This window comes from Globicephala melas, chromosome 1 (assembly GCF_963455315.2).
Source record: "Globicephala melas chromosome 1, mGloMel1.2, whole genome shotgun sequence".
NCBI classification, from domain to species: Eukaryota; Metazoa; Chordata; class Mammalia; order Artiodactyla; family Delphinidae; genus Globicephala; species Globicephala melas.
In genome coordinates this window covers 52,734,010-52,759,726 of record NC_083314.1, presented here as the reverse complement: position 1 = coordinate 52,759,726, position 25,717 = coordinate 52,734,010, and the positions used below count along the sequence as shown (strand labels likewise).

Below are 25,717 nucleotides of genomic sequence, written 5' to 3'. Positions count from 1 at the left end.
GAAACTTCTTGAGATTTTATGTCCCTAATTCTGTTCTGTTTCCCTAGGGAGGAAAGGTAGTGAAGGGGAAAGAGAATGGACTTTAGAATCAGACGTGATTAGACTCCCAACTCTGACATTTGCTAGTCACGTGATTCTAGGCAAGTTACATACCTCAGAGTTTCTGTATCTTCATTTGTAAAATGTAGATAATAATACACACTTCAAAGACTGTATGAGGATTAAATGAAACTATATGTGACGTGTACAGCAGGCACTCAATACATGTGTGCACCTTTCCTGTCTATTTTTTTTCTTGGACAATTAAACTATAATTGAGCCGCAAGAGAAAGATGACAAAGTCTAGAAATTGAAGACTCGTCTTCACTTATTTCTAATTAGTTTGTGGGTTCTAACATTTCAACTTGAAAATAAGATCAACTTTGTAGAGAAAATACACTGATGGTACCACTTTAAATGCCCAGGTCTTCTCCCTGGGCAGCATGCTCCATTGATCTTTCGATTCATGTGTCAATGCCACGTTTCATTACCAAGACTTTATAATACATAGTAGGGAAAACATGAACTGAAGAAGGAAAACCAGGGATCTCTCACTTGACTGGATCACTAGTGGGCTGTGTGCATTTTCATTCATTCATACATTCTTTTTTAAAAGTATTTTACTGAGTCCTACCTTCATGCCAAAGGCTAAAGTTTACAACTATGAATAAACCTGCCCAAAAGGAGTTTACATACTAGAATGGGCAGGGGAAACAACTAAGAATGCAATAACAGGGCCGTGGGAGAAGTATACACAGGATGGAGTGAGGGTATAAGGAAAGAGTGGCCCACTCTTCCTAAGGAGAGGGCATCAGCATGGTTTAAAAGATGATATCTGCACTGAGCTTAAAGATAAGTGTGGTTATCCCGGCAGAGTGTGTGCGGTGAGGGGAAGCTACTCCACGATATAGAGCCGTGTAATAATAGCATGGCACCCTCCTATAACGTCAGGATGGCACTTGGCAGGCTGTGCTACGCTGAAGAGCTCACTGGAGGTCACACTACAGAGGACACTGTGTGGCATGCTTAAGAGTTTGAAATTTATCCTCCAGGCAAAAGGGAGTGGAAAGACAAGACCTGGTTTGGGCTTTTAAAAAGGTGCTTGTGGGGACCTCCCTGGTGGCTCAGTGGTTAAGAATCCACCTGCCCATGCAGGGGACACGGGTTCGATCCCTGGTCACATGTCTCTGGTCACATGCCGCAGAACAACTAAGCCCGTGCGCCACAACTACTAAGCCTGCGCTCTAGGGCCCGCGAGCCACAACTACTGAGCCTGCATGCCACAACTACTGAAGCCCGCACGTCTAGAGCCTGTGCTCCGCAACAAGAGAAACCACCGCAATGAGAAGCCCATGCACTGCAACCAAGAGTAGCCCCCGCTCGCCGCAACTAGAGAAAGCCAGCTCGCAGCAATGAAGACCCAACACAGCCAAAAATAAAAAAAGAAATTAAAATAAATAAATTTAAAAAAAGGTGCTTGTGGAATGCAAAGACCAGAAGGGCTGAGATCAAAGTCAGGGAGATCAACTACTGCAGTCTTCAAGCTAAGAGGGGTTAAGGGCTTGCCCTGTAGAAAGGAGAAGCAGGAAAAGGCAGGAGAGTAATGGAAGGGAAGGAATTAACAGAGTGAATCACTGCTTGGATGTGGGGACAAGAGGAAGGGAGGACATGTGAACAATCCTGAAAGGCCAGTGTGAGGTTTACACCATTCACCCAGAGAGGCAACATGGGATGGCAAGCAGGTTTGCTGGGGAGTGATGGTTCAGACATGCTGAGTTTGAATTACATATTGGACCTCCAGGTAGAAATGCCCCATAGACAGGTGCATGGACACATCAGAAGCACATGGGAATATCTCCTCTGTGGTCATGTACAAGTGACGCTAAGGGGAAGCCATGTGAATGGATGAATTCACCTACAAGTCTGCAGTGTGTAAAGGTCAAGGGCCAAGGATGAGACCAGGGACAACTGTCCTTTAAGGAAAAGGCTTCTCTGGGCCTCAGTTTCCTCTCCTGTTAAGTGAGAGGGATGGGCTTCTGGGCTCTCTCAGGTGACTTTCACCTCCACGATGCCTCATTTCATGCCTTTTTATTTGGCTCCAGCTTTCACTCACAGAGGGTTCTTCCTTCCTTCCACCTTTGTTATTTTTGGAAAAGACTGTTTGAAGCTTAAGCTCCTCTGAAGTGGCCCCTTGATCTTTCTGTCATAAGGACACGCATACAAAGAGTACAGCAGGGAGACTTTGGAGCAGAAGAAAAGGCAAGCGAGAACCAGGGCCAATCTCAGTGCCAGGACGTGACCCTTCTCGTCCCTTCAAAGGAGCCACCATAGCATGTATTTCCCTCCCACTCCTCAGTTGTTCAGGGCAGGTGTTTTTGATACAAACCAGAAGAATAACACCAGCACCTTGTGTTAAACACTCCTGGCTTCCCTTTACTACTCTCCCTCCTGATACTGGAGGGAACTCTGCCACTACAGATTGGCCTAAGGTATTGGTACTTCATTACTCGCTAGTAGATTCTGAATTATTGGGACCATAACATTTTCATTGGCCAAATCCCCATTTATAATTTTATCTACTCTTCCACTTATCAATGTACCATATTTCCTATTTTTCCATCTCCTGCCTGCATAAAGCACATGTAGATGTTCTCTGTGGAAAATACACCCAAATTCCTATTAAACTCAAGATAAAGAGGGGGAAATTCAATTTATTTTTTGTATACTGCCCATTTCTCCTTAGCCTTGACTTCTTAAGCCCTTGGGTTATGGGCCAGTGCTTATTTTCATGGCTGCATTACTAGATTTTATTACATTTGTACTGTGAGGCAAGATAGTCTCATTTTATATCTGGAGAAATAGGTTTAGTGACCTGATGACAACAACTGGCCATGGATCAGTATATTTTCCTTATTATGTGAGTCCAGGGCCGTATGTTTTTGGTTGTCTGGGCAGAGTATAAAATGTATTGCCGATCACATACAGATTCAACACTAGTCATCTATCGTCCTCTCTCTGGCACCACCCAATACCAGAAGATGACAACCCTCTGCATTTTCTAAAATTCTTGTAGGAAATCTGTAGGTCCAAAAGCATCATTCTTTCCTCTATGCCAAATTAGGTCAAGTGCCATGGAGGAAAAAATGTTTCATCTCACCTTTAAAAGTAAAAACATTGTTTTTAGGTATTAAAAATTAAGAATTCCAAGTGTAAAGTTAGAAATGAATGAAAATCATCCACTGGGGGGGGGGGGCTTCCCTGGTGGCGCAGTGGTTGAGAGTCCGCCTGCCGATGCAGGGGACACGGGTTCGTGCCCCGGTCCGGGAAGATCCCACATGCCGCGGAGCGGCTGGGCCCGTGAGCCATGGCCGCTGAGCCTGCGCATCCGGAGCCTCTGCTCCGCAACGGGAGAGGCCACAACAGTGAGAGGCCCGCGTACCGCAAAAAGAAAAAAAAAAAAAAAAAAATCATCCACTGGGCTTTCCCTGTATAAACTGTGATGAGGCATTAGGTTTCTAACCCCTGGAATAAAATAGTTTCCTCCTGCAAAGGCCCATTATATATCAGGAAAACAATAGAAGAGTTCTTTCTCCCATGTTTTTTGTGGAGCTCTTCCCCAAATCCTCAATTGTCAACATGGTCTCCTAAGTGGACCACTGTCAGCGATCACCACCTGCGGTCAGGCTATCAAGATTATAAATGAAATACAGAACTGTAAGGGAGTCTTGGTCCCACCTGGACCAAACCTCTGCAGGAAGCTCTTCTACATCCCAGGTATCCAGACAAATAAGGGCCTGGAGGTTTCTAGGGATATATGTTCTACATCCTCCAAATCCTCTCCACAGCATACTTATCCTACCTTACTAAGATGTTTTTCTTCTTTTGTCAGCGTCAATCCCCCTGTTGCTGTCACTTAAACCTGTTCCTTTCATCTCTGTCTTCTGTGGAGATGGAAAGTAGCTGTAGGTTGGAGCCTTGTAATGGTATCTGCAGATACGTGACCACTGCCTCTGAAGTACCATATGCCTCTGACTGCAAAGCACAGCACTTCTCCAGTTCCCCATCACGACAGGAGTGAAGTTCTCCCGGTCATACTTCTGAAGCCATCAGGGAGTGAATGGTTGGAGGCGTCACCATTTTCACTCAGGAAGAAAGAAAGGCAAATGACCACCAAGGACAAGAGAACCAGCTAATTTTGCTCTACCACAATTCCAGGCCCTGCATGTCTCCCACTAAAAGCAGAGGCTGCTATGGAAGCTCTTATGTACAGTTTATGTACCTTCCCAATCACAAAGGTGCCAGAGAGTATGTCCCTCCCCAAATAAAAATCTCAAGAGTGGGTACATTCTGAGCCCAAGACCTGTTTTCATAACTCAAACCTATTATCCCCATCCCAGTCCATCTGCAGGAGAGGTGAACTCCATTAATTTTCCCGTCCTTTACTTCGGAACTCTTCCTATCTTCACTTTTCCTTTCATATCCCTTCCAGCCTAGAAGGAAAGCTATTCTTTTTCTTCTCAAAGTTCAACCCCTCCCCCTGGGCCCTCAGCTTCTCCCTCACTTGCTACCTCTAAAGATTTTGTTCTACTCTCCTGTCCCTTTTACCTGCAATCTACCTTCCCAGTATTTCTTCCTCCTTCATCTAAAATAATGGTAAAAGTCATCCTCACCTCCATCTCCTCCAGAAGAAGAATAGCTTCTGATCTTGATTTTGACTTTTCTTATGGATTATTTGTCCTTTCATTAATTGCTTAACCCTTCGAAAATTAAGCCTATGAATTTATTTTCTCTACTCATTCTCTCTTTTACTCCTTAACCCATCAACATCCAGTTCTTCCCCAAATGATATAAGGTGTGAGCAGAAGAGCACAAGCATAAGATTCTATGAACTTCTACCTGGGCCAAGAACCTCTTGAGTACATGGATTGGTCACAGCAAGTGATGGCTGAATGAAAAAAGGCATGAACACAGGAAAGGGATGGGACAGCAGAGGGTAAGCAAAAGGAATGATTTTCATTGAATGACTGGTACTAATCCATGCCACGCACTGTGTTTAGTGTTAGAAATACTTGTCTTATGTGATCAGAGATAACTTTGGTTCTTAATTCAGTTCTGCTTTTAACCATCCACATGATATTGAACAAGTCAATGACCTTTTTCTGGAGCCTAGTTTCTTATCTACAAAACAAAGTGATTGGACCAAAGGATTTCTCATGCTCCCTGACACCTAAAAGATATGAAAGAAAAGCATTTGGTTGTATATGTTGGAGAACTTAGAGATGAAATAGTCCCGAGTTTCTAAGGCTTTCTTTTTTTCTCTCCCTCCCTCCATCCCTCTTTCCTTCCCTTCCTTTCATTTTTTAAAAATCTGATATGGAACCTTGTATCATATTTTTCTTCCTGTTTACCAAGCTTATTTATTGAGTAATAATTTATTTTTTTCTCTTTTTATTCAAAGACATAGATAACTGGGGTCATATGGCCCCGTTGCAAGAGCATAGGTTTTGAAAACAGGCAGTATGAATTTGAATCGTGCTTTGCCACTTACTAGCCCTATGATCCTGGACAGGCTACTTAACTGGTATTAGCCTTAGATTCCTCACCTATAAAATGCCGCTAAGGCAGTAAAGGGCACCTGCAAAATCCCTGCTTCCGAGGATTTTTACGAGAGGTGGTAGAGATAAAAAGCCTGGTTCACAGAATCGTTGGCACAGGAGGCATGGAATGAGTTTCCCTGGTTTTCTCTTTATCTTTTTCTTCAATAGCAAGGGCAAAGTTTCTATCAGGTTCTTAACAAAGACTGCAAATACAAATACCTTGTAGGTACCCTTTACTCTCTCACTGGCTTCTAGGTGGGCTGGTGTCTTTCACAGGAAATGACTGACCTACTGGAATTCCCTCATTAAATGATGAAGTAACAGAGTTTGGTCACCTGCCCAAGTTCATGGCAATGTCAAAATCAGCAACCAGGTTGTTTCACTCTCCATGTGGTTCTTATTCAAGGTCCTCACGATGCTCCTTAGGGGCGGGGGAGGGGGGGTTCTCCACAGCTGATTTTGTGTTCCTCAGAAATGGAATATTTTTTCACTCAATAATGATCTGACAAAAGACTTTTCTGTTATTACTGAGGTTGTCAGATGTCCTGGTCTTGCATAATAGCAGAGAAACCCTCCCCTTCCTCCACATACATCTTCTCCTGGTGTTTTTCTTTCCTCCTTCTTGTCTCTCTAGTGGTATCTTCTCTGTAGTATCATGGATCATTCAACCAACCTCTTTCTCCACCTTTAGCTTTCTTTTCATGTCAACTAGTTTTAAACATAAATATAAATTTCAAGAAGGGAAAAAGCCTTAACCTTAAATATATTTATGGTGGAAAAAGAATTATTGCAAAAATGTTCCTCTTAGCATTTAACTTGCAGACACTGGAATCCATCTAGATGCTCAGCATGAGAAAAGGGATGGATAAATGATGGTATGGACATATGATGAAATACTATGTAATACCAAATACAATTAACCATCATATGTTTCAAAGAACATTTAATGATGTGGCAAATCACTTACAATATAAGGTCAAATAATGTTTTTAAACTCTTTTTAAATTGTGTAAAATATGAGCTCAGTTTTCCAAAAAGAATTTTATATGAATAGAAAGTTGGCAAAACATGTAACTAATGTTTACAGTTCGTCCCTGGAGAGTGGGGGTATGGGAGATTCTAAATTTCTTCTTCATATGTTCTGTGTGTTTCTTCTCATCTTTAGTATGATTGATAGTTTTTAATGAAAAGAAAATAATAGCTTTTATTTTGACACCAGAGATCGTTAGGTATCTTCTATGGCACCTAATATGAATACTCTGGGTGTTTGGTTTGTAAAACTGCCAAAGCGATTTGCATGGGCACAGACTATTATAGCCAGAGAGAACTAGAAAATAGCATCTATTCTCAAAATGTTTTCAACAGCGTAACTCTTTCTTCAAAAGAAACCTTTAAAGAGACGCTTACTATGTCAACAGAGGTAAAAGAAGAATGGTTCTCATCCCAGCAGAGATAATGGGCTCAGAGTCCCATCATTTCCATCTTCCCACCCTCCTGATGGCAGCTGAAGCCTGTTAGTGAAAATCCCTAGGACTCTGGGAGACACCATTTGTAAAGATCCTGATTTGGTACAACCTCTCTGTGCTGCAAGTGAAGAATCAGGCACCAAGAGGGGCAGTGACTTGCATGAAGTCATCAGGGTTCCCGACCAGGACAAAACAGAAAACACCAATTTTCAGACTCCTAAGCTGGTTGCATGAGAGACTTGCCCAGAAGAGAAAAGCATCTTTCAGGGATGTTCTTGAGGTGCAAGAGTAAAGAAACAGGACCTGGGATGCTGACCGTGAGGAGTCAGCCACCCTCAGCAGTGCGCTCAGCAAGTCGTATGTGGAATTCTGCCCATTCAGCAGGAGACTGAATGGTATTTATTATTTGGAGGTGAGCATGGCCTCTTTTTCAACCTTCAGACCCTGTGAATCTCCTCTGATCCCCACCTCCATCCTCAGGCTGCCTAGGCTTACAAGAAATACTGCTAAATCCTTTCCCCTCATTGCAATGAATCAATGTCTCTGTGGTCTGCAGTCCTCAACCGTGTTTCAAACAGAGCCAGCTTTTGGACGGAAGCATAAAACCCCAAATCTTGCTGGAGCTGTTCAGAGAGCACAAGATGCTGGTGGGAGCGAGGGAGTGTTAATCCCCACTTTCGAGGCCAGCTCCTACTCTGGTAATTACATTTTGCTTCAAAAAAGTGTCCCTGCCACTGCTGGTAGATACAGTCTTCATTTTCACCTCTCCAAACGAAGCTGGGAGATAAGGTCTCTCTGAAGGTGGCTTGCTGACCCTGGAGGTGGCTTTGTTCAGGGCACGGCTGCATTTCAGCACTGGCCGAGCTGGGCTGTCAGTCCTGGGGTTTGCTGAGCTGTTTGCAAAGAGCTTTGCTTAAAGAAGTTATATATCTGTAAGGTATTATTATCACCTCATCTTTTTGAATCTTCAACTCCAGTCATAGTGATGAGGAACCAACCTCATGTGCCTCAGAGTTTCAGTTTAGTACAAGCTTAAAGGCTTGGGTTTTGAAAAGATATCTGAACCCCTCAGATGTGACAGAATTGAACTGGAAATCTGCTTAAGCACCTAAAGAGAATGGAAGGCTTCCTACTGCTACCCACGGAGATGCTGGCCTGCCTCTGCTTCTGCCACCACCGAGAAGCCAAGACAAACTTCCATTGCCAGAGTTGAATAATATTCACTCCTAAGTGTCCAGCCATCTCATAAGGGGCAAAACAGAGGCAGTTTTCTTGAGCTTGGGAATCAGGCCGATAAGCCAAAGACATAGAGAAGTTGGAACAGCTGTGACATTCGCCACATGCCTGATTAGCCACTTCACAGAATGTAGCTAGTGTCACCATCAGTAAAATCAAAAAGGCAGACAGGACATTCACAAGGGAAAAATACATGTGTTTGGGAGTTAACAACAAAGCAAGAGGTGCTACTTTAATTTTTCTGAAAAATCCTACACTCGGTTGATATTACCTATTTTAAAAATTATTTTAAACATTTCTCGCTTAAAATGTAGCATGCTCATTCTAAGACGTCAAACAACTGAGAAGCTTTTGAAGCGAAACTTCTGCCCGTTTGCCTTGCAATCCCACTCCCGGAAGTAACTAACATTAAAGTTCAGAATATATCTTTGCACACCATTCTCCAAGCTCACGTAACTATATACAAGCACATGTGGAGTATTTCTTCCCTCCCGCCTTCTTCCTTCTCTTCCTCCTTCCTTCCTTCCTCAACAAAACAGGGTAATCAACACATCAAAATTCTTCCATTAAGGTTTAGAAACCAGCAATACTTGTTGGATATGAACTGCTTTGTCTGGCCCAGAGTCAGAACTGGCCAAATTACTGCATGTTGTCTCTTCTCTCTCCCCCCACCACACACCCCTCCCGTCTACGGGAGGGATAATGGGCAGTGAGCCAGCAAGAAAGGATGGTGATTTTTCTTGGTTTACGTAACCAGCACAGCCAGTCCTTCTCAAAAGCAGAGGAGGTTACCCAGGAGCCCCTGCCTAATCTCATCAATGCGGAGGCATGGAGCTCCCAGATCTCTGTACTTTGTTTGATGTCAAGAGTCTTCATGCTCAGAAACAGAGACACAGATGTAGAGAACAAACGTATGGACACCAAGGGGGGAATGTGGCGGGGGGGTGGGGGGGTGGGGTGGTGGTGGGATGAATTGGGAGATTGGGATTGACATGTATACACTGATGTGTATAAAATGGCTGACTAATAAGAACCTGCTGTATAAAAAAATAAAATAAAATAAAATTCAAAAAAAGAAAAAGAGTCTTCCTGCTCAGTGGGGAAGCTCACACCACCTGGGGGTCCTTGACGGCTCCATGAGCGTTTCTGGATTGCTTCTGAATGGGACCAGATTTGACCCTTCCAATAACAAAAGCTCCTATGGAGGGCAGTTAAAGCCATTTGTATAATTTAGTTAATGTATTAATTAATCTTTGTTCCATAGCTATGCCTGGAAGGAGAGAGACAGATTCAGAGAAAGAGGCACCAGAGGGACACTATACGCTGAAAATATTTGAGGCAAATAAGATCAATGAATACAAGTACTCCTCAATTTCCAGAGTCCAGTTCATAGAACGGTAGAAGCCTTACCTGATACCCCACAGGATACATATACCCACCCACACCACCCTCTCTCACACACACTCATAACTCACACAGAGACACATGCAGAAAGAGTTGTATCTTTATTCTCACTCGCCCTCCCTGCACCACCCAGCCCAAGCCCGGCTCTCCACCTGCATATCACACTCTCCCCAGTACTGGCTGAGGTTCTTCTACAACCCTACAAACTGCATCAAAACTGACCCTTAGCAAAGACCTTGCAATCAGACACTGAAATAGAAATTAGAAGTCACTGAAAACAGTCACCTTTCCCAGGGTGCTATCAGTCAGTGGCTGAGTGAAGCTCTTATTTTGTTTAATAAAAATAGGGCATCCTCTTCACTTCTGACACCAAAAGCACTCTTGGCCCACGTATTAGTTTAGCCCTGCTCACATGAGCATAAATGTACACACTTGCGAAACACACCACACACACACACACACACACACACACACACTCCTCAATCACCACCATCATCACTGCAATACAAACAACACAATTCAATACAATATAATACAATACAACACATGGTGTTGGTATTCTTATAATTCCTTCTAGACTGTGAGCTTCCTAAAGGACAAAGATCCATGAGACAGTCTTACGTTTGCAGTCCCTTGGTAGAATGTCTAATAGATAAACCAGCAGGGTGGCTTGACAGATAATTAGCATCATGATGAAATCTTAAAACTAGAAGAGATTACAAAAGTCATCTAGATCCTATATCCATTTAAATGGTCATCCAGCTTGTGCCAACAAAGCTCAACCAACCCTCCACCTTTGAATAAAGACCACCCATCCACAGGGAGCTCAGTTGAAATGCTCTCTACTTTGAGTCAAAACATCTCCTTCTCTGAAGCCTCAACCCATCAATCCCTTGTATTCATTAGTCTTTTCCCACATCTACATGAAAGACCTTCAGATATTTGAAGTCTGCTCCCATGGTTCCCAGATCTTTTTCTGATGAAGCATAATAGTTCATTCAATTGTTCCTTATCCTTTCAACATGTCTTGGGACGCCTTTACCATCCTTTTTACATGCCTTTGTTTTCAAGAGTGGGTGGAGAGAGGGGCTAAATTCAAATGTTAATAAGGAGGATGTGGGTAAAATACATGTATGAGTCTGGCCCTGCTTGTGGTAATGAAGGAGTGATAGGGCTGGTGGTAAGAGGCCCATCTTACCAAAATGCCTTCAAATGAGAACACAGACTTCGTGAAAGCCAAATATAATATGTATTTGGGCTAGATTCACCCACTGAACTAGATATTTCCTGAATCACAACGACCAGAACTGACCTCAAAAGTCTGGGTGTCATTTGACCAGCTCAAAAAAAAAAAAATGATGTTAATATCCCACTGGAGTAACTATACTTCTGTTAATGCTGCAAACATTACATTAACCTTTTAGGATGTGACATTCTGCTGACTCACAACAGGCTCTCTGTGAACTAAAGCCTGGAATTATTTTATAGGGCTGTTATTGTTTTTCTTAAATGCAGTTTTAAGACTCTATGTTTATTCCTTCTAAATTTTACCTTTTCAGATTCAGCCCATCTTTCCAATCTGTCAAGATTCTTCTGAGTATAGACTTTGCCATTTTTGCCATCCAATGCAAATATTCCCCTTGCTAGTTTCATGTAACCTATAATTATGATAAGCATTTTTATTGATATAATTCACATACCATAAAATCCACCCTTTTATATTGTACAATCTAGTGATTTTTAATATTTGCAAAGTTATACAACCATCACTACTACCTAATTCCAGAAAATTTTCATCAGCCTAAAAAGAAACTCTATTCCCATTAGCAGTCCCCATCCCTCCTCCCTCTGTCCTCTGGCAATCATGAATTTCTGTCTCTATGTAGTTGCCTGTTATGGACATCTCATAGAAATGGATTCATATAATATATGGTCTTTTGTGTGTGGCTTCCTTCACTTAGAATCATGTTTTTTAAGATGCATCCATGTTGTAGCATTTATCAGTACTTTATTTCTACGGCCAAATACTAGTATATTGTATGGATTCAGCACACTTTGTCTATTCATTCTTCAGTTAACATACACTTGAATTGTTTCCATTTTTGAATGCTATAAATAATGCTGCTATGAACATTCATGTGGAAGTTTTTTGTGGACAGATGTTTTCAATTCTCTTGAGTATATACCTGAAAGTGGAATGGCTGGGTCATATGGTAACTCTATGTTTAGCTCTTTTGAAGAAATGCCAAATCATTTTCCACATCAGCTGAACAATTTTACATTCCCACCAGCAGTGTATGAGGGTTCTGACTTCTCCACATCCTTGTCAACACTTATTATTGTTTGGTTTTGATTATATCTATCCTAGGGCTATGAAGTGGTATTTCACTGTGGTTTTTATTTGTAGCTCCCTAAAGACTAATGCTATTGAGCATTAGCCCATTTCATGGGCTTTCTGACCATGTGGATATCTTTGGAGAATGTCTATTCAAATCTTAGCCCAATTTTTAGTTGGATCTTTAGTCTTTTTATTATTGAGTTGTAGGAGTTCCTTTTATATTTTAGATACATGATTTTTTAAAGTATTTTGGATATTTTATCAGATACATGATTTGCAAATATTTACTCTTACTCTGTGGGTTGTATTTTCAATTTCCTGATGTCGTTCTTTGAAACACAAAAGTTTCAAATTTTGATGAAGCCCAATTTATCTAATTTTTTCCTTTGTTGCTTGTGCTTTCAGTGCCACAGTTAAGATGCATTGCCTAATCTAAGATCACAAAGACTTACACTTATTTTCTTCTAAGGCTTTTACAGTCTTAGCTCTTACATTTATATATTAAATCCACTTTGAGTTATTTTTTGCATATGGTGTGAGGTAAGGGTTCAACATCATTCTTTTGCATGGATACGCAGTTGTGTAGTTGTACCAGCACCACTTTCCTCATTGAATTGTCTTGGCACCCTTGTCAAAAATGAATTGCCTACAAATATAAGGGTTTATTTCTGTACTCTCAATTCCATTCCATTTTTATATGTCTAGCCTTATGCCAGTAGTGCACTGTCTTTATTACTGTGGCTTCGTAGGACACACATGTTTCTGAATGTTACAGAAATCAATTACAGAAATGTTGAACAAGACGGGTCTAAGGAAAGAGCCCTGCGGCACTAGAATATAAGTTCCATGAAGGCAGGAGCTTTGTCTCCTTTGGTCACTAGCACATTCTCAGTACCTAGAAAAGGGTCTGACACATGGTAAAGCTCTGACTAACTATCTGTTGACACTGAATGAGTGACTGAATAAAAAATATGATTAGAATCCACTATCAAATTACAACCACATATGAATCTGCTTACTTGGAGCAGGATTCTGCCTTCTCCTTCCATCAAGTCTGGAAAGCCCATGTGGAAGACCTTGCCAAGTATTTTGCTGAAGTCTAAAGGGCACTTATTTTAACACTCAGTGTCAGAATACCGTATATGACATCCATCAACTTAGAGTTACCAGAAGAACAGTGACTTAGACCATTCCGGGCACAGGCAGGACACCACCTGATGACTTAAGGAAACCCTCTCTTACCTATTCCTTTAAAACAGTTATTACCAACTCAGAAGAATTGCAAAATCCTACGGCAACCACATTCATATCATTTAATAACCCCTGTCTGGTAAGTTAATACTCTGAGATGTCCCATTTGCCCTTTTCGGAAGAGCAAGCCCAGGAAGCAACAATGAAAAACAAGCAAAAGAAGACCCTGCACACACCCGCAACACTGGCTCTGCCAGAGCTCTCCCTGCTTCTGAATGGGACCTAGATGATTGAAGGATGACAGCGTGGGGAGATTTCATCAAAAAATGAAAGAAACATCAACAAAGAAAAGGAGAGATTTCAACTTTTCCCATAGATTAACGACTAACAGTTTTATTTTTTAAAGTTCAATTTTTTTCTTAATTGTATGTGAAAGCTGACTTTTCAAGCTGTGTGTTTGTATATAGGGCTGTTAGGTCTCTGAATTTCATTGAAGGTTTATATTCTGGGGTTTATGTTTTGGGTACAGATCTGCATACAAATACTGATACTGACATCAGCTCCCAAGAGAGCCTGCCTTGTAGAAATATCCTTGCCTGAAATTTCACGAACTTTCAGGCTCCAGCCTTATGTACTAATGCTGCCTCCTTGCTGAAAAAAAATCATCACAATTTTCAGTTGAGATCACTACACAAATTACCTCACTTAATCTTCTCAGTTGAAATAGATATTGTTCTCTGCTATACAGATGAGAACAGCAAGGCTGAGAGAAGTTAAGAAAATTTCAATTCATAATCAGAGGAGCCAAGACTCAAACCCAGGTCAGTCTGACACCAAACTGCATGTCCTTAGCCACTGTATATCCTGCCTCTCAAATGAATATAATGCACTATAAATGCACACAGGTGGTTTTAAATGAAGACAGGCTGCCTGAGTACATGATTGTCTTCTGAGTAAAATCCAACTGCCCTTCTTCCTCTAGATCCTTGCCCTGGACTTTGCCAATTCAAATGTCCATAATCTCAAGCCCACTGCCTTCTCTTTTTATTTTATTTTATTTTATTTATTTTTTATTTATTTATTTTTTTGCAGTATGTGAGCCTCTCACTGTTGTGGCCTCTCCCGCTGCGCAGCACAGGCTCCAGACGCACAGGCCCAGCGGCCATGGCTCACGGGCCTAGCCGCTCTGCAGCATGTGGGATCTTCCTGGACCGGGACATGAACCCGTGTCCCCTGCATCGGCAGGCGGACTCTCAACCACTGCGCCACCAGGGAAGTCCCTGCCTTCTCTTTTTATCCTTCTCACATTCTCAATATGTATTTTCATTCTCAATGTTTGCTTTTGCGTGGGGGGGGGGGCACAATTCACATGAAATCTACCTTCTTAACAAATTTTTAAGTGTATAGTACAGTACTGTTAACTATATACACACTGCTGCACAACAGAGCTCTACAATTTTTTCATCTTGTATTACTGAAACTCTGTACCCATGGAAAAGCATCTTCCCATTTCTTCCTCCCTCTGGTCCCTGGCATCCACCATTCTACTTTCTGTTTCTCTGAGTTTTACTACTTTGGATACCTCATGTAAGTGGAACTATGCACTATTTGTCCTTCAGTGATGGATTATTTTCATTTTTTCATCAATGGACATTTAGATTGTCCCATATCTTTGCTATTATTAATAATGCTGCAATGAACATGGAAACGCAAATATCTCTTCAAGATCCTGTTTTCAATTATTTTAGATAAATACCCAGAAGTGGGATTGCTGGATTATTTTATATAGTAGTTCTACTTTTAATTTTTTGAGGAAACTTCATAACGTTTTCCACAGTGGCTGTACCATTTTACATTCCCACAGTGTATAAAAGTTTGAATTTCTCCACAGTGTTACCAATGCTATTTCCTGTTTTTTTTTATGATAGCTATCTTAACAGGTGTGAAGTGATAGCTCATGATCTGCACTTCTCTGATGATTAATTATGTTGAGCATCTTTCATAAACTTGTTGACCATTTGTGTGCCTTGGAGAAATGTCTATTCAAGTTCTTAGCACATTTTTAAATGAAGTTATTTGGTTTTAACATTGGAGTTCCTTAATATATTGGCTATTAACCTCCTATCATAATATGCTTTGCAAATATTTTTTCCCATTCCATAGGTTGCCTTTTCACTCTGTTGATTGTTTTCTTTGCTGTACAGAAGCTTTTCAGTTTGAGGGACTTCCCTGGTGGTCCAGTGGTTAAGAATCCACCTTCCAAGGCAGGGGACACGGGTTTGATCCCTGGTCGGGGAACTAAGATCCCACATGCTGCAGGGCAAATAAGCCTGTATGCCACAACTACTGAGCCCACAGACCTCAACTGGAGAGAAGCCCATGCGCCACAACTAGAGAGAAGCCTGCGTACTGTAACAAAGAGCCCATGCACCACAACGAAAGATCCTGCGTGCCGCAACTAAGACCTGACGTAGACAAAAATAAATAAATATATATATTTTTAAAAGAAGCTCTTCAGTTTGATGTAGTCCCACTTGTCCACTTTTGCTTTCGTTGCCTGTTTTTGATGTCATAGCCAAAAAATGATTGCCAACACCAATCTTACGAAGATTTTCCCTCTGTTTTCTTCAAGAAGTTTTATAGTTTCAGGTCTTATGCTTAAGTATTTAATCCATTCTGAGTTGATTTTTTTTGTTTGTTTTTGTTTGTTTGTTTGCGGTACGCGGGCCTCTCACTGTTGTGGCCTCTCCCGTTGCGGAGCACAGGCTCCGGACGCACAGTCTCAGCGGCCATGGCTCATGGGCCCAGTCGCTCCGCGGCATGTGGGATCTTCCCGGACCGGGGCACAAACCCATGTCCCCTGCATCGGCAGGCGGACTCTCAACCACTGTGCCACCAGGGAAGCCCCTGAGTTGATTTTTAACATAAGGGTCCAACTTCATTCTTCTGTACGTGGATATCCAGGTTTCCCAACACCATTTATTAAAGAAATTATTCTTTCCCTATTGTGTAGTCTTGGCAATCTTGTTAAAGATAATTTGACAGTGTGTGCTTGGACCTAGTTCTAGACTCTCTATTCTGTTCCATTGGTCTATATGTCTGCCATTGTGCCAATATCATACTGTTTTGATTAGCACAGCTTCGTATTGTTTCGAAGTCTAAATGGAAACACATCCCTGTGCATGGATTGAAAGACTCAATATTGTTAAAATGTCCATACTATCTAAAGTGATCTACAGATTCAATCCAATGCCTATGAAAAATTCCAATGGCATATTTTGCAGAAATAGGAAAAAAATCCTAAAATTCATGTGGAATCACAAGGATCCTGATAGCCAAAATGATCTTGTGAAATAAGAACAAAGATCAATAAGTGTTTTTACTCTTGCTGCTTCTTGCAGATCAACCCACTAACAAGACCACAGCAGTAATTTTTGCACGTCTATGACACACTCTCTCTTTGAACACTAGCTTTGAGAGAAAACTTGGATGTCATTCAGATGCACGAATCCCAGATACCCAAAGCCTGCTTAAGCACCTCAAGTCCAATATAGCTAACTTCTACAAGTAAACCCAGTTTAGAACAACTCATGCAGAGATCTTAACAGTTTCCTCACTCGTCCCCAGTCTTGACAAAACTCCTATAATTTTTGCTCATCAGTATCAGTTCTCCAATCATCACCACCACTGAGAAAATGCCGTGATATTTTCCAAGAAAAGTCCCATAACTATTTTTTTTTCCCAACTGCCAAACACCTCCACCTTATTTCATACAGAAATGTCTCCACATAGGTTCACCCGTAACAACTGCAGCTCCCATGAACACAGTCTTTGGGGTTAGAACATGGTTTAAATCCTAATCTCATCATCTATCAGCTGTGTGTCTCTACACAACTCATTTAATAAACCTAAGCCTCAATTTCCTCACCTGAAACTGGCTCTAGTAATGATACCTCTATCAAAGATTTGTCATAAAGATGAAATAATACAGCGCCTGGCACTTAGCAAAGCCTGCATGATAATCATTATTATTATTATTTTGGTTTCATTTTCCTTTTTTTAAAAAAAAGCCCCTAAATTCTGTGGCCTCCAGGAAGCATCAGAGAAACGAAGTGCCATTTCTGTACACTTTGTAAGGCAAGACCTAGATGCACACGCCGCAGGGAACGCCCCCAGTTGCTCTAACCGCGCAGCACTCCGGCCTCCGGGAGACCACGCTGACCGCTCGGACCGGGCCCACTGTGGGTCTGGGACTGGCTTTAAGACGCTTATCTCCCACTGCTCGGTCGGCAGCGGCGAGCCAACACAAGAAAACCAGGCACACCTGGCACCACCCAAGGGGCCCAGTGGTGGCCGCCCAGAGGTCTGGGCCCTGGGGCAGCGGCTGGAGTAGGTGCGCAGGAACTCCCCGCCGGCCACACCTGCCGGCCCAGGCTTTGGAGCAGCATTTTGGCTGGGGGCCGCCCTCACCCAGCCTTCCCCTTTGGCCTGGGGAGGCCCAGGGCGGGCTCACCTCTGGCAGCAACGTCCCACAGCGACCCCAGGAGAAAACGGCCTCTGGATAGAGGGAGAGAAGCTGCACTTTATGGCACTAACGGGGCCGGCGGCTGCACTACTTACTCAGCAGACACGGGCGGAGATGCAAGGCAGAGCGGCCGCTGGAGTTTTCTTTTCTCCTTGTTCTAAATAGCTAATGCTCTTGGAAGGGCGGACTAGACACAGGTGTAAGGAATCTCGTCCAAAGTCTCATGTAAAGTAAGTGATCCCACGTGGCGAGGGCAGCTCTGCTGGCCTGGCAGTCTGCGTCCGGCTGCGGCCACATGGCCATGGCCAAGCTGGCCCCGAGGGGCTGCAGCGGGAAGATTCAGGGACCACCGCTCCAGGGTCACTTGCGTGGCTCCAGCGATTTTCTCTTTCTCCTCTGAAGGAAACAGCAGCACTTGGTGTCGTCAGCCACCTCCACGTCTGCAGGGACTGTGATGGGGACACCGAAGTGACCAGCGGTGGTGTCGTCGGCATTCAGCTCCCCGTGGATGGAGTTCAGTGCCTGGTTTTTGCTGTGTAGCAAGGCTTTGTCCCGAGCCTGAGGCTGCGAGGGCAGGCTGGTGTGGACCGTGCCATAGGCGTGGGCCGGGCCTTCCCGGCCCAGTCGGACTGGTAACCAAACACAAAGCGGCTGCGGTTAGAGGCAGTGAAGAACTTGTGCAGGTAGTCAGAGTTCAGCTTCTCAAAGAAGTCCAGGCGCCGCCCGTAGCACTGGTACGTGGCCATCTCCGGGAACCTCTCGGGGAGGCTCTCGGTGGGCGTGGCCCGCTTGGCGTCCCGGATCTTCCGCTGGCGCTCCTTGAGCGCGTGGGCCTTGAGCCTCTGCCCGCGCAGGCTGTCGCACAGGAAGCACGTAGCCCAGCGCCTCCAGGTTATCACAACGGCTCTGGTCCTTGCCCAGGTGTGTTGAGGCTTATGTAGCACGTCGTGCTCGCAGTACGGGATGTGCTTCTTGGTCTCGGGGTTGATGGACTCCTTGGCTAGGCCGGAGTCAGTCGATGATTGTGGATGGCGTGCCCGGCAGCCCAGCCAGGAAGTTCTCGGGCTTCACGTCCCGGTAGGTGAGGCCCTTGGTGTGCATGTACTTCATGCGCCTGACCAGCTGGATTGCGATCCTGAGCACCGTTTTGAGCGTCATCTTCTGGTTGCAGGAGTGGAACAGGTCCTCCAGGCCAGACCCGAGCAGCTCCAGCTCCGTGGTGTTGTAGTACTTCCCTCACAGGCCGAAGTAGTAGACCTGGCGCATGCCCTCTGCGGCGCTGAGCTGCGCTTAGAAGCTGTACTCCAGGTGCAGCTGCTGCGCCTGGGACTTGATGGGCTCCAATTGATATAGTTAAGTATTCATTTGTATAAAGATTCTTTTCTAGCCGGAGCTCCCCAAAGTTGCTAACTGGCTGTCTACTCTCCCCAAATCTCTTAAATGACCCTGTCTGTGATTTAGGTTCCAAGAGGTCATGAAGTGAACCGAGATCACCTATTAATGTTAAATGAGCCTGTAAGTGAATGTTGGGCAGCAAATCAAAACCACTGTTAGCAGCTACTCTGAGGAAGTTCCTCTCTTAAAGGACCAGCCGGCCTTTCATAAAAGACCACTTTTTTCTATGAATAATATATATAATAGTAGGGAAGAAAACGTTTCCATTAAGCAATATCAATTCTCAACACACTGGATATAATCTCTTATGCCTCCATAATTAAAAATTAAACACAAAGTATTATGTTAAAAAACTCCAAAGCTGATTTTTATGTACTCTTTTTCTCCAAAAACATCATTCTTACCAGCCTTTCAATATAATTATATTCCAGGGCAAAACATGCAGGTAAAAAAGAATAAATCAATATATATATAATCTTCCTTTAAAGTCCTAGCTTAGATTTTATGATGTGTACAGGCTGTTAAAAAAAAAAATCAGGTCTGAAATTTTCCACAATGAACATATATAGTATATTCCATTATTTTGTTATTTTAAAAGGGAAAATCATGCAAAATATCTGATCTGTTGTATTTTTAGACACAAGAGACTTTCATTGACTGTGCAGGTTTTCATTGACTGTGTGAGTTTCTGTTAACCTATTTCTAGATCTTAAGTCCCTGACAAATAGCTGTTGCTTAATGTATATTTTTCTAAATAAATAAATACTAATATTAAATAAAAACTAAGAAGATATTTGAGGTTGGGACAGTTCAATGTTTTGCCAATATTATTGCCCAGTGGATTTCCCCCTCCTCTGCTCCACTTCCCTCTTTACTAAATAAAGAAAGAGCAATTTCAAGGAAACTATAACTGGGAAGTAGAAGGATTCTTACTATTGTCCTTAATTCACTTAGGACAACCATTCTCATCTTATTTATTTAAGAAAGTCCATGTGAAAGTCATTGAACTCAGAAAAGCATGGGCATCTATCTTCTTAAGCTATGAAAGTAAAAATGATAATATATTTAATTACAAGAAAAAATTTGGTTGTATGCATTTCGATCAACTTACCCAAATTGATTAAAATTTGAATCACAGGATTTCTAAAGCTGGAAAGATTCTTACATGTCTTGGAATCTAACCCTTCCTTTTTAAAATTGTGGAAGCTGAGGTAGAAGAAGTTAAGTGATTGTCCCAAAGATACAGAACTAGTAAATGGCAGACAGACTTGTTCCCAGGTACCTAATTCCAATTTCAACACATGTTCCATTTCACTTCACTCTACTATAAACCCCTTAGTGTTTTACAGACTGATAATAAAAATTAGTTAATAAAGATGATGATGATAATGAAATTTCACTGTGCTGGAAACAGGGAAATGAGGTCAGTTAGCTGGCATTTGGTGATGCTTTTGTTAAGGCAGAACATCTATTATTTTCCATCTCCCTCTGCATTTAAAACAAATCTATGTACTTTGCTTTAAAAAAGCCTTAGGCAACTAAGTATTATTCATTAAAACATTTAAGACAACTGACAGCTCCTAGTAATACACTTCCAGAACAGAACAAGCAGGATAAAGATAACTTAGCAACTGCATACACATAGAATTTTTCTACTGATACCCTAATCCCCTGCTGGCCAATTTTTTTAAAGTGGGCTTTTATTGTACCATAAAAATGAACAAGCTGAAGCTTTCACATCCGGAGAAAGGTTGGTACCTGCATGGAAAATGTTTTGCCTTCAGGAGTCCAGGATGAGAGAAGACCATTATTACTCCTACGTAAGGACAACTAATATGCGATAGAACTGGGTATTGAAATTCCATTTATGAGTAGCACATAAAGTACAGCTTTAGCAAGATGATTCCATTTCTAAGTATAAGATTATTACTGATGCAAGGTTGGTCTTGTTACCACTAATATGACTTTGTCTTTTAAAAACCAAAAACCCAGCTTTGGAGAACTATTTGACAGTAGCTATGAAAGCTAGGCACTTGCATCCACTACACACCGGAAATTCCACTCATCGGTATATACCTGACTAAAATGCATTTCTATATGAGTCAAAAGACATGCACAAGAATGTTCATAGCAGCCCTATTCAAAATAGCCCCAAACTGGAAGCTACTCAAATGGCCATCAAAAATAGGATGGATAAACACATTGTGATATAATCACACAATGGAATACCACTTTGCAGTGATAGTGGGTAAACTACAGCTACTCTCAGTGACACGAAACAGATTTTTACAAAAACATATTGTAGAGTAAAAGAAGCCACCTACGGGAAAAGTTTGCACTGTATGATTCTGTTATATAAAATTTAAAAGTGATCCTATTAATCTATGGTGTTACAAATCCAGTTAATGCTTCCCCTTGGCGGAGGGGGTGGTGACTGAAAGGGGCACAAGGAGGATTTGGGGGAGGGTGCTAACTCTGTTTTCTTTCGTGATCAGGGTCCTGGTTATACAGGGTCGCTAGCTTTGTTTAAATGCATTGACCTATACGCTTATGATTTGTAAGTTCATATGAGTTTATGTATATGTCATTTAAAAAGTCTGAAACCCTAAACATTTTCCTATAAAAACATGATAGGGCGAGAGTGACACATGAGTAGAAGCGATGTGCCATCAGTAAGATAAAGAATGACTGCACCGGGCTTCCCTGGTGGCGCAGTGGTTGAGAGTCCGCCTGCCGATGCAGGGGATGTGGGTTCGTGCCCCGGTCCGGGAGAATACCACATGCTGCGGAGCGGCTGGGCCCGTGAGCCATGGCCGCTGAGCCTGCGCGTCCGCAGTACTTATTATGAGCCAATACAGTGTTAGGCATTTATATAATCTTCATAATAGCTTTCAAAGGCAGGTACTATTGGCCTCATTTTACAGAGAAGGAAACAGACTCTGAGAGAGGATGAAGCCTATGCAAGTTATGCTGCTACTAAATAAGGGAAGAGAGATTCAAATTTGGGACCACTGACTCCTCAGGCTGTTTTCATATAGCACAGTTTCTATAGAGGTCAATAGCCCTTTGACAAAATGTCTGCATTCCCTAGAGAAGAGAACCAAAGGGTTCTTTTCAACTCTGCTTTAAGTCTATCCTAACACCAGGGAGTATTCCAAGTGCAAGAAAAAACACAACCACCCTTTTGCCTGAAAAACAGTCTTAAATAGCAGGGGTAGTGAAGGTATAAGTTTTTAATAATTGTCATCACTGCGTTAAAACACTTTCTCAATCAAGCCCAATATTCTTTCAGAAATGATGGTATCCAAGGTGTGGGTATCTTCCAAAAGGCAGGCCTCAAAAGTTTAGGTATCCACGTTCAATGTGTCTAACTTCCTTTAGACGCAAGAAAAAATCACTCCTAGCACTACAGAACGGGCCAACATCCAAAGAGGAAGAAACCAATGGTGCCACCCCAAAAGACTTCAGAGAAACCGTAAACCAGCTGTATTGCTTTGAGGTATCAACTCCAACTAGGAGCAGGCGTCCCCTACAAGCTATTCCCTGACCATCACAGCTGATGCTATGACACAGAATAAACATCTGACTCTCCCTGCCTCAGCTTCTCCACACTGCAAAAGGATTATAAGAACTCCTACCTGTCCTCAAAGGTGTTAAAAGAACCAGCTTATATCTGCAGAGAGAAGCACTGTTTGGGTGCTGAGTGACCTCCAATACAGGGAGCCTTGAACAATGCAGATTGGTGTCGGTCTTGGACAGATCACACATGTTCTCACCTCCCAACAGAGAAGGTTTGAGAGTGACCCCCTAGCTCATAATGAGACACAAAAGCAAATGGATGATGCGGAGATATATCTGGGGACTAAATGAAGAAATCAGAAGAAAAATCGGAGTGAAATTGGCCAGGCTAACAGTGACCTACAGTAGCCCTGCCCTTGCATACAAAATCACAGGATGGACATTGGTCCTCTGCAAGCTCTCTGGCAGGGTTGGCCGGACTGGGCACTGGGAGAGTTGACTGAACCCACGCCAGAGACAGCAGCCACAGAGACTCAATTAAAACTGATCTAACGTGAGAACAGAGAAGAGGATACACTGAGCTACAGGGATGGAGCAGCAGGTACTCAATGGGTATGCAAGAGTAGTAAAGCAATAGATAAATCAGACTTAATAGCTGGCTCCTGATCAGGTGACTCTCCTCCAGGGCTTCCACCTGGTGGCAAGCACAGGTGATTACTAAGAACAAGCTCCCAGGCTCTGAGTTAGGTCATTTTACATGTTTATCACACAGTCCTCTCACCAGCCCCTGAAAAGTGGGTATTATCATTTTTCAAGAAATGAGGGTCAAAGTGACAAAGTAACTTGCGTTAAGACAGTGCCGCCATCACTAAAATATAGGTCTGGCTGAGACAGGAGCCCTTGCTCATTAAACTGGGTCCTCCATCTCTCATCACAGTTATTCACTGTGTATACTAGCTCTGAGCAGATCCCCAGGCTGACTCAGTAGGAAATCCAAACTATGGTACCTGGCTTTGTAGTTAAAGGGTATGGCCTGTACTACAGTAACTGATCCAACAAGCATTTGAAGAGGCCCTGCTATGGGCCAGGCTTGTGCTAGATGAGAATAATGCAGAAAAAAGAAGACCCACTCCTTCACCTTGGCAACATCCATTGGCATCCAACAAGCATGGTGCAGCAGCCATTCTGGGCAAGTTCTCCAGCACAGACTTCAGCCACAGTTGGTGAGATGCGTAAGCAATCACAGAGGTTATGGCCCCCTTGAAAGCCATTCTCAAGGAGGCCCTCAGCAAACAGGATATTCTTTCGTCTGAGTTTTGACCGTTCTTTATTAATCTCCTGAGGATTATGGCTAAAAACTGCTGCATGTTCTTTTACTTTTAATTACAGTCCTATAGAAGGTTTGATTTTATTTAAAAAAAAACTAGTAAAATTACTGCAGAAGAAAAAAAGTTCTTAATAATTTATTCATAATGCTATTAAGACAAAGTCATGTTTTATTGGGCTCTGTGTGTTTATGTTGTGTTGCAGAAGTCAATAAGAGGGAGCTTCAGTAATATATAATATCTGTGAATATTCTCCATGTATGTTCACCAAACAATGTCTCAGCATCAATAAAGGATTTCAATAATTAAAAGGTATGATTTTCCCCAGTTTAACTATTTCCTTCTAAAAGGGTGCCACAGACGCTTATACTGACAGCCTCTCATTCCCAGCAAAAGCAACTGCACTTTATGAGAGAGTGGAATGAATGTTAGTCCAGGAACGGGCTCTTGTCTCCATGCTGACGCTAACTGCACATGACCTTGAGGTCTAGGTATTCTGTACGATGAAAAGATTTAGATGAGGCAATGCCCGCGTCTTCCCCAGCTTTCCAACTGTGAAATAGCACTCCCCTGGGCCTTATCTTTATCCCTTCTTGATCACCACTACCTTTTGTCAGGGGTCATTTTGACGTGAGTTTCTTCTTTCCCAAATGCGCATTGCTCTTCGAGGACTTAGCCTGGCTCACAGAGTTAATAGGCAGAATGGAGGCCCACTGGCTATGGAGACAAGCGGTGGTTCCCTCTCCAACTTGCTGTTTGCCCTTGATCAGGAAGTCACTTAGGAATCCCAGGCCCATCATTTCCTCACTGATGGGGGATTATGTGACAAGATTTAGCTACCATGAAGGAGTGAGAGAGGATTAAATAATATGCTTGTATGGGACTTAGCCAATACTTGATGTTACACTGGATAGTTGGTAAATAATTACCTTTTGAGTCTCACACAACTCACCTGAAATACCTTCCTGATTCAAGGACTAAATAGTTCCATAACAGGGTTTAGTTCCTTTTCATTCCCTAAAAGAACTGTGCCACAAACTGAGAGCCTTGATATACCACTGCAAGCATGGATTTCCTTTGCCTCAGCTCCCGAGAATCACTAAAGAATCATGATCACTATGTTTTACATTCTCAAATCATTTCCCCCATATTCTTTATAGATAGACGCTTATTATGCCGTAAACATAAAGGGAAAATATCCAGTGGGTATTTTGACACTGTTAACACTCCCTCTCGGGGAGACCTTCAAGATGGCAGAGTAAAATGTGGAGATCACCTTCCTCCCCACAAATACATCAGAAATGCATCTACACGTGGAACAACTCCTACAGAACACCTACCGAACGCTGGCAGAAGACCTCAGACTTCTCAAAAGGCAAGAAACTCCCCACGTGCCTGGGTAGGGAAAAAGAAAAAAGAAAAAACAGAGACAAAAGAATAGGAACACGACCTGCACCTCTGGGAGGGAGCTGTGAAGGAGGAAAAGCTTCCACACACTAGGAAGCCCCTTCACTGGCGGAGACCAGGGTGGGGGGAAGTTTCAGAGCCCCGGAGGAGAGCGCAGCAACAGGGGTGCCGAGGGCAAAGCGGAGAGATTCCCGTACAGAGGATCAGTGCCGACCAGCACTCACCAGCACGAGAGGCTTGTCTGCTCCCCCGCCGGGGCGGGCGGGGGCTGGGAG

General features: G+C 42.8%; 1 protein-coding gene and 1 pseudogene across 4 annotated transcripts in view; both read right to left on the bottom strand.

Annotated features, from left to right (window-relative positions):
- Positions 1-25,717, bottom strand: part of ASTN1 (astrotactin 1) — a 328,202-nt gene that overhangs the window by 223,273 nt on the left and 79,212 nt on the right. The window lies entirely within an intron of this gene.
- On the bottom strand, positions 18,157-23,981 carry LOC115863144 (casein kinase I pseudogene; annotated as a pseudogene).